Source organism: Hylaeus volcanicus, unplaced genomic scaffold, assembly GCF_026283585.1.
Source record: "Hylaeus volcanicus isolate JK05 unplaced genomic scaffold, UHH_iyHylVolc1.0_haploid 11709, whole genome shotgun sequence".
Classification (NCBI taxonomy): Eukaryota; Metazoa; Arthropoda; class Insecta; order Hymenoptera; family Colletidae; genus Hylaeus; species Hylaeus volcanicus.
In genome coordinates, this window is record NW_026532777.1 from 1 (window position 1) to 9,963 (window position 9,963).

The window sequence follows — 9,963 nt, forward strand, 5'->3', positions numbered from 1 at the left end:
CAGGGTTGTTGGTGGTTGGTTTTGATGTTGTCTTCTGTCCTCTGTCTTCTTTTATCTTTTACAGTCTTCTTGGTCCTTGGTGTAGGTTGTGGGACGTGTGTTCGTCGTGGATTCTTTTGGTTTTGTGTTTGTTGGCATTATGCATGGACGTAAGACCCCCCTAGTTCACATTCCGCGCCCTGGCCTCAGCGCGGAACAATATATTGAACTATTCCTGCGTCAGCACGTGGTTCCAATAGCGGCTGAGGTGCACAACTTCGTGCTGATGCAAGATAATGCGCGCCCCCACACCGCGCGCATTACTCAGACCTTTTTGGCGGAAAACAATATTACACTAATGAAGAAACCGCGAGCAACCGTAAGCACGAATTTAAATCTAATAGAACATTTATGGGATAACCTCAAACGACGTATTACGGACCACGTTCCTCCTCCGCGGACCCAAGCAGAGCTGATTCAAATCGCGCAAGAGGAGTGGGACGCGATCCTTATCAGTGTCGTGAATAAATTAATTGCAAGTATGCCGCACCGCTTTGAGGCGGTTATCAATGCACAAGGTGGAACCACCCAATATTAAAAATGTATAGTTTTTTGCTAATTATTAAGTTTGTAAATAGTGTAAATACTGTAAATACTGTAACATTATTTGTAATTCACAGTTTTTTTTTAAGTTTTTCGCTAATTATTAAGTTTGTAAATAGTGTAAAATTTTTTGTTATTTGTAAGTTTTTCTTAACGGCTTTATTAAATTTTAAATGAATTAAATTTGACTTAAAGATTACAATTCCAAAAATTAAAGTTTTTGTCCTTTTTTTATGCAAATTGTCTTCGAAATCGGGTGTTTATTTTTCGCCACGCACGAAACTCTTCTGTTAAATTAAAAAGCAAAAATTAACCCTTCCGCTTTGGCAGGGCATTTTTCTAACACACGCATTGGAACATTGTAAGAGCGCGGCGCGACCCCGCGAGGAACGCAGAAGACAGGGAAAGTGGAAGAGTACCGAGCGGGGTACGATGGGTTGCCTAGCTGCCGGGCGCTCTTGAATGCTGGCTCCGTCCGGCTCACTTAACTACTCTTTCAAATCTGCTCCGATTTAACAACGAAAGCGTGTGTTACGTATACAGAAACTCTCCGTTTTCCGAAGCTCGCGTTCATCAATTTTATTTTATCTACCCTCCTGGAATTTGGAGCTCGGTCTCACTGGAGTGCATCCTGCAGCTGCATCCTCTTAATATCATCTTTGACTCGCGTTGCGTGGGATACTTTCTAATCTACCCTTTTCCCAGGGCACACAGCTGCCGACCTCAGAGCAACGAAAATCCTAACCGTCAAATTTCCTAATATGGAAATCACTGGCAGTTCCCCACCAACATTTAGGGGTATATAAACCCACGATTTTCGTTGCTCGTGGGCTAGTACGAAAGAGTTACTCGTTAGAGACACATTGATCGTCTGTAGAGTAGTACTCTAGTGAGATCGGGCTTCAGTTCCTTTCGATCATCGTTACCATATAGATCCGCGAAGACGGTTTTAAAATCTATTACGGCCATAAAAGTACTCTCGACCCCCGCATCGCCAGTGCGTCAACACCGCGCAACACTTAGGTAATTTTAACTTCATACACTAACCGCAACAACACGACACTGGACACTTGTAATTAGTATAGTTATTTTGAATATATACTCTTTGTGTATACTTAAAAGTCTGTAAGATCAATCATCAAACCTTTACTTTGAAATCACCAATCCTAGCCAGTGTAACGATCCCACAACATAATAACTTTACCGCTCGAATTATTATTCTATTAAATTAACAAGTTGCGAGGCTTTATCCGCGACGCGTAGTATTCATTATCGATACGATTTAGTCATTGTGTACTCAACCCGAACTCCTAAACTTAACCTATCCTGCGGTTACCCTTTACTGGGAGATACCAATTCCCAGCAGCTACCTGACTTCGCGTCAGAGGCGTCTGCGTTGTCTAATCTATCCTCAGCCTTCGGCACCATTGATACACAATAATTAATCGTATTGGTTCAATTCTCAAATCTATCCCACTCGCTGGGCTCACACGCGCGTCGCTATCGCCCTGGCTCGTAACACGTGATTAAAAAAATCTGAATTTTTGGGGACCTGTTAATAAAGCATTCGCGCATCCGATACCATGAACGGCATTGACGTGGGGTTGCTCGTTCACCCTGCAGATGGGCCTGAAGTTGGGGGTGGGTTTTCCCTAAAAAACATTTTCGTATTTTATTGCCATTCACGCGGGAAAAAGACATCAAAACTGTGTCGCACCGATGCCCTGGACTATTGGACATGTAATTCATGCAACGAAGCAACGTTCCAACCCTTACACTTGGGGGTGGACCACCCCTACCTCTGCCCTACTTCAGCTCCGTGGGCAGTTTTCGAAACGGGACCTTTTCGGCATTCATCCTTAACATATCGAGAACAAATACGGTGAATTTCATCGCCGTTTAATGTGTGGAAGTGCTCCCTTACGAAGGGGGTTGAAAATTCGCGAGCTGTTCCACCCCCCAAGGGGTGGCTATGGGGTGTACGGTATGGGTGATGGCATTTTCTGGATCGGGGGGTCCGGAGAATGCATTGAGCCCAAAATCGAGACCGTCGTCCAAAAATTGTGGATTTTAGAGGGGGTGCATTTTGTAGAGGGCATCAAGGAGAGTCGCCCCAAAGGTTTTTTTGAATTTTTCAACCTCTTCCGTCATCCCTGGCCTGTTTAAAGAGGCGTTTTTCTACACCCTCCCCTTTAGGGGGATGAATTAATCCCTTCGCGTCAACCTTCGCCAATGCAACTTTACACACGCCTAGGGGACACTTTAAAAGTACTCCTCACGCAGTTTCATTTCAATCGGTTGAAAACTCCCATAGTTACGACGGTTTGAAAAAGTGTCCCGCTAATTTTTGGGAGTAGTGTATATACGTTGAATTTTCCGGTTTTCCAATTTTTCTCCGTTTCTCATTATCCAATCGAAAAATTGGACGTCTCATTCTATAGGTATTTTCATCATCTACATTTCATCTGCTTCGAGCATTAATATTGCTGCATTAGTTCAAAATTTATAAGCAAGAAACGACAAAAATCAAGATTTTCTTGGATTAAATTGTTTATAACAAGAAAACGGAACAGAGTTGAGAGTGAAAAACATATACCTATTCATCTACACATCCCCTTTTACGTAATTGCAGAATCGGTTTGCTGTTAGTACTTTTATCACCAAAACGCTGTTTTAATTCTCTACCGATTGGCCTAGTTGTATTGCTGACGATTGGAGGAAAGTTGTTTTTGTGACGTATCTCGTGCCTGTATCGGGACAAACGATGATGCTGGAAAATTCGTTTGGAAAATAATGAATGAAAAGTTTTATCTAGACTGTTTGAAGTTTAAGGGGTTAGTCGCAGTCAGGAAAATGGAAACGGACAATTTCTTGTGTTTTTTTTAAGGTATTAAATAATAATTTTCATTAATGAAATGTAAATATATTACAAAGTATGTCTTCAAGAATTATAAAAGAATTTTTGTTTTAAGAAAAGGTTAATTCATTTCGTCATAACAGGCGATGGCGTGGGTGGCCACTTGCTTTGCGGTGAGTAAGATTTCTTCAAACTGGTGCACCTGAAAACAAAACTAAAGGTAGATTTAGAAAATATATTAGACTAACGGGTCCCTGAACGAATGATTTTTTATTTTCTTGTATACTTTTTCTTATCCTGTATTCAATTGCTTAATTTTAGTGAAAAAATTGAAAATCAACTTCAAATGTACGCCATCTTGTTTTAAATTAATTTTTTCCAAAATCCTTCGTTCAGGGACCCGCTAGACTAATCTATTTTCGAAATCTACCTTTGTTTTTGTTTTTAGGTAAACCTCAGGTGTAGAGGTGTAGAGAAATCTTGGTCACCGCAAACGTATGTTTTTAAGTCATCGACTGTTATGACGATATAAATTAAACGTTTCTCAAAACAAAAAATGTTTTTTAGTTCTTTAAAACATGCTTTATAATATACTTAACTGTTACTTATGCAAATTATTATTTAATAACTAAAAAAAAATCACAAAGAAATGTCGTTTTTCCTCTTCCTGACTGCGACTAACCGCTTAGGCAGAAATACCCAGAATCGTATGTGGTGCGAAGTTGTATAAAGTTGTGTGTAGTTGTCATCGTAGCAAATTAGTACAAAATTATTTAATGAATTGTTACGAGCCAGGGCGATAGCGACGCGCGTGTGAGCCCTGTGAGTGGGTTGAATTCAAGAATCGAAGAAGATACGATTAGTCCTGTTTATTTCAATGGATCCAAAGATTGAAGATGGAGTAGAAATCGCAGACGACTCTGACGCGAAACCAGATAGCTGCTGGGAATTGGTATCTCCCAATTAAGGGTAACCGTAGGATCGGTATCTCCCGGTAAAGGGTAACCGTTGGAGAGGTTAGATAAGGATTGAATCGTATCGTTGGAATATAATACGCGTCGTGGATAAAGTCTCGCAACTATTAATTCTAGACAAATAATAACTCGAGCAGTAAAGTTATTATGTTGTGGGGTCGTTACACTGGTTAGGATTGCTTATTCCAATGGTGAAGGTTTAATAACGATTTAACAGACCTTTTAAGGTTAACAAATGATTATATATTCAAAACTGAATAATTCTAATAATGCAATTGTACAGTGTCGTGTTGTCGCGGTTAGTGTATGAATTTAGTTACCTAATTGTTGCACGGTGTTAACGCACTGGCGATGCGGGGGTCGAGAATGTTTCTATGCCGTAATAGATTTTGTACCGTCCTCGCGGATCTATATGGTTAATGTTGATCGAAAGAGACCTGAATCCCGATCTCACTGAAGCGCAACTCTGAAGACGATCGACGTGACTTTACCAAGTAACTCTTTCGTACTAATCCCTCGAGTAACGAAAATCATGGGTTTATATACCCCTAGATATTGGTGGGGATACGTCAGTGATTCCCATATATGGAAATTTGGCGGTTGAGATTTTCGTTACTCAGAGGTGAACATCTGTGGGGCTTTAGAGAAAGTTTAGATAAAGGGTTACCCACGCAACGCGAGTTAAAAGATGATTCTGAGAAAAGTATGGTACAGCTGGAGGGTGCACTTCGGTAAGACCAGACTCCACATTCCAAGGGGTAGATAAAATAAATAGACGCGAGCTTCGAAAAGAACGGGTGTGCATACGTAACAGAATAATCAGTTAGAAGTATTACAAGTAACGGTTCCTTCGATCGTAAAGGAAATTTCGGAGGCATCGACAAGTCTTCGAGGACCCCCAAACGCAGGCATGCCCCCCACCCGCGCTTCAAGGGGGCTGGCCAAAGGGGACCTGGAGGTGTCGTCGCGAACGCCGTCACTTCAGTTGAAAACGTCGAAACGTGAAGAATTTAAAAACGAAGTGACATTGAATATTTAAGGTAATTAATTAAGGATACTGACAAGACATCGCGAAGTGTGCACCGAATTCTGTAATCAGAAGTTTTTCCTGTGTATAGAAACGTATGTAGAATAATCTGTGAAAGTAGGAACGCGCAACTCTCTCTCGTTTTCGAAAAATAAATGTTTAAATATGGATGGAGTGTCAAGTTGTGAAGTGAATATTTTGCCCTGGACGCGGTTCGATCCCGGTAGGAGACACTTACTTTTTTACGTTTTGTTATGAAAACTACCTTTTTATATATAAAGATTATTTTAATAAAATATCGTGTAATTTTTATGTTTTTTATCGCATAGAGAAGGGAGTCAGGACGTGGAGAAGAGTTTTTACAAGCTTTTATAAAAATTATTTACAGCGTAAATTTTACATTTTTATTCTTAGAGTAGGACAAATGGTAATTACGCTGTAAATAATTTTTATAAAAGCTTGTAGAAACTCTTTTCCACATCCTGCCTCTCTTTTCAATGCGATAAAAAACATAAAAATTACACGATATTTTATTAAAATAATCTTTATACAATAGAAAGGTAGTTTTCATATCAAAACGTAAAATAATAAGTGTCTTCTACCGGAATCGAACCGCGTCTAGGGCAAAATATTCACTTCGCAACCTGACACTGCACCGACTGCGCCACGATGCTTCTATGACATCCCCAACACGGTTACGGTCGACACTCGTCAATCGAAATTTAGATATTTTTTAATATTTATTTCTCGAAAACGAGAGAAAGTTGCGCGTTCCTACTTTCAGAGATTGTTCTACATACGTTTCTATACATAGGAAAAAATTCTGATTAAAGAATTCGGTGCACACTTTGCGTGCGTATGTTATTAAATAATTGAAACTTTGTTTGAATATCTACATAGTATACAATCTAATATTCTTTTTTGTTTTCATTATAGAATGAGCAGCCTGGAGGAAGGTATAATTACTTATTTATAGTAATTAAAAAATATTGTAAAAACTTTATATTAATCTTTATTTTTTTTTCCAACAGTTACATACGGGATTGACAGGTTGTCCTTCTGGGACAACAACTACACGAGACATGAACAATATGGGGTAACATTTTTAATGGCACCCCTCGGTATGTCGCAGCCCCCCCTGCCACCCCACTTCTGTTGTGGGCATACCGCAGGCCCCGCCGCCACCACCAGCCTTCGCGGCGGCTGACCAGCATCCGCAACGCGAGACTGTGGTACGTTTAAAAATAATCGTTAACCAAAATTATGTCAATAATTTTTGATTAGTACTTAAAATTAATATATTCCGTCATACTAATCTCAGAGTAACAGGCACCGGCGGCAGCGGCAAAATAGACGCCGCAGAAGGACCGCGGCAAGAAATGAAATACTAACGCGGCCTCCACCCGCGAGAAAGCAACAACCGAGACGGCAGGGGCCGATCAATAAATATATTTATATTACACAAAGTTTAAAAAAAAATAAAATTATCAAGTGTATATTACCTTAATTTGTGTTTCCCATATACACCCTAGTCCAGAAGTTCCCCAACTTTTTCCCAAACTTCGCTCGCTTTATGTCGGTGAATCAGGGCCTTCGTCATGCGTTCTGCACAATCGTCGCCACGCACTTTAATCTTTTTTTACTTAAGTTAGTGTTTGGGGGGTAAACTCTGCTGTAAAGAGAAATTTGTTAGGTAGCAGTTTGCATTTAAAATTAACAACAAAATATGCAATTATAGATTTAATTAATTGTTAAATAATTCAATTTAGATTTAAATAAAGTTTGCTCAATACCAAATTAACAAAAGTCGAATAATTGAAGATACAAAAACGGGAAATTAATGATTAAAATTTAAACAGTGGAAAATTGTCTCCGTTTTGTTGAGTTCCAGTATAAATGAAATATTAAAAATGAAGAATTACTTATCTGGAACATGTAAATGTAATACAAAACTGATAGCGCGTGGCGCCGATTAGGCGAATCCCGTAGCGACGGCCCTGACTAACCGAAACATAGCGAGCAATGGCTGTGCAGCGGCAAAATACCGTTCAAAATTTTTCTATGGATAGGTTTTTTTTATACAAATTTTTTAATTTCTTTTCCAATTATTTCTGAGATACCTTCACATTTTAGGCCATATATCGAATTAGAAATGTCCGATTGGGTCACGCAAGTTGCCATATCAAAGGTAATCGAATTTCCAACAATTGCGTTTCACATTGTTTTCCAATCGCTTCAATAGTTCAAGTGTTACGGGCCAACCCATATGATAAACCTTCAATTTCTTCGGCTAAATTAGAACATAACAATTTCTTCCATTGCTATGCAAAATTAGTAACTGTCAAATTATGTCCAATTTCTTATTGTTTACGTATAGATCGCACTTTTACGAAGAAAGCAAGCGTTTGTTGAATAAAATCTATGGATAAATACCGTAGTTAGGAACAATTGAGTAAAGGTACAAAAATTCCAATTTTACTCTGTTTTTGTATTCTTTTCCCATTTATATAGGAAACGTTAATTTAATTCATTTCGATTAGAAAAAAATGTTGTATTGCTTAACTAACAATTATTCATGTTACGAGCCAGGGCGATAGCGACGCGCGTGTGAGCCCTGCGAGTGGGGTGGATTCGACAATTGGACCGATACGATTAATTAGTATGTATCAATGGAGCCGAAGATTTGAGGATAGAGTAGATAATGCAGACGACTCTGATGCGTGAAGGGTAACCGTAGGGTAAGGTGTTTGGTTGTCTTGGTTATTGGAGATAAACGCAGACGCCTCTGACGCGAAGTCAGATAGCTAGCAGGAATCGGTATCTCCCAGTAAAGGGTAACCGCAGAATAGGTTAAGTTTAGGAGCTCGGGTTGAATACACAATGACTAAATCGTATCGTTAAAATGTAATACGCGTCGTTAATAAAGCCTCGCAACTTGTTAATTTAATAGAATAATAACTCGAGCGGTAAAGTTATTATGTTGTAGGATCGTTACACTGGCTAGAATTGATGATTTCAAAGTAAAGGTTTGATGATTGATCTTACAGATTTTTAAGTTTACATAAAGTGTATATATTCAAAAATAACTATACTAATTACAAGTGTCCAGTGTCGTGTTGTCGCGGTTAGTGTATGAAGTTAAAATTACCTCAGTGTTGCGCGGTGTTGATGCACTGGCGATGCGGGGGTCGAGAGTACTTTTATGGCCGTAATAGATTTTAAAACTGTCTTCGCGGATCTATATGGTAACGATGATCGAAAGGAACTGAAGCCCGATCTCACTAGAGTACTACTCTGCAGACGATCAATGTGTCTCTAACGAGTAACTCTTTCGTACTAGCCCACGAGCAACGAAAATCGTGGGTTTATATACCCCTAAATGTTGGTGGGGAACTGCCAGTGATTTCCATATTAGGAAATTTGACGGTTAGGATTTTCGTTGCTCTGAGGTCGGCAGCTGTGTGCCCTGGGAAAAGGGTAGATTAGAAAGTATCCCACGCAACGCGAGTCGAAGATGATATTAAGAGGATGAAGCTGCAGGATGCACTCCAGTGAGACCGAGCTCCAAATTCCAGAAGGGTAGATAAAATAAGATTAATGAACGCGAGCTTCTAAAAACGGAGAGTTTCTGTATACGTAACATTCATAAACAAATTTCATAATAATATTTTGTTTACATAAAGAAATAAGTGTTTTCCTTTTTTTCCAATTCGGTCCGGGGGCAAAAACAGTTGGCCATGCCTGGTCTAAACCACGTGGAAGACCGTGTGTAGACTGACGATATAGTAACAACAGAACAGACGACGACAGCGCCACAACGGAAAGCGCGATAGCGAGGCAGCCATATTGCCATACAAATCATCAAGATTTCACAGCAACGAAGCTCATCAAGTTTTTTGAAGCGAAGAAACAATATTTTCTCACGATTCTTTTTCTAAAATATTCTTTACATCACTCCACATGCCACTCCAACGCCCGATTTTGCAATTTCGGTTTTGAAACTTTATAAATAATAAAAGTATGGTTTTTTCTTTTCTTATAGAATAAATTTGTTTACAAACACTTTTTCCAAAATCGGGCCTTGCAGTGGCATGCGCCAAGGTATAAGGAATATTTTGAAACCAGAATTATTAGAAAATATTGCTTCTTTGCTTCAATATCCTTGAGAAGAGTCATGCTACCCTAATCGTCCTGTCCTCGTCTCTCCTGCGATTGTTGTATCCCCCTCTCTGTCCTTGTCCCGGAGTTTCCTACTTTTTCCGCAACTGTCGCTGAAGTCAGCTCGAAGTTTGGCTCTGGCTCCCTTCGACCATATACAGGGTGCCCAAAAATATTGTAACACCTTGAAAGGGGTGGTTCGGGAGATGATTTGAAACAACTTTTTCCTTAGCGAAAATGTTGTCCGAGGCTTCGTTGAGGAGATATTAATGAAAAACACTGACCAATCAGAGCGCGCGGATATCGTTGGAGCGGCCGCGGTAGCGAAGGCTATGTTCTAAGCGCCCGCGCTTGTACGTGACAAG

The 9,963-nt window shown here is 39.7% G+C and overlaps 1 long non-coding RNA gene across 1 annotated transcript; it reads left to right on the forward strand.

Moving 5' to 3' along the window:
- Positions 1-6: 6 nt before the first annotated feature.
- LOC128882427 (uncharacterized) lies at positions 7-7,036 on the forward strand. Its single transcript, XR_008458417.1, has 4 exons — positions 7-5,453; positions 6,377-6,396; positions 6,472-6,672; positions 6,762-7,036. It is a non-coding gene; the product is annotated as an uncharacterized LOC128882427 (long non-coding RNA).
- The last annotated feature ends 2,927 nt before the right edge of the window (positions 7,037-9,963 follow it).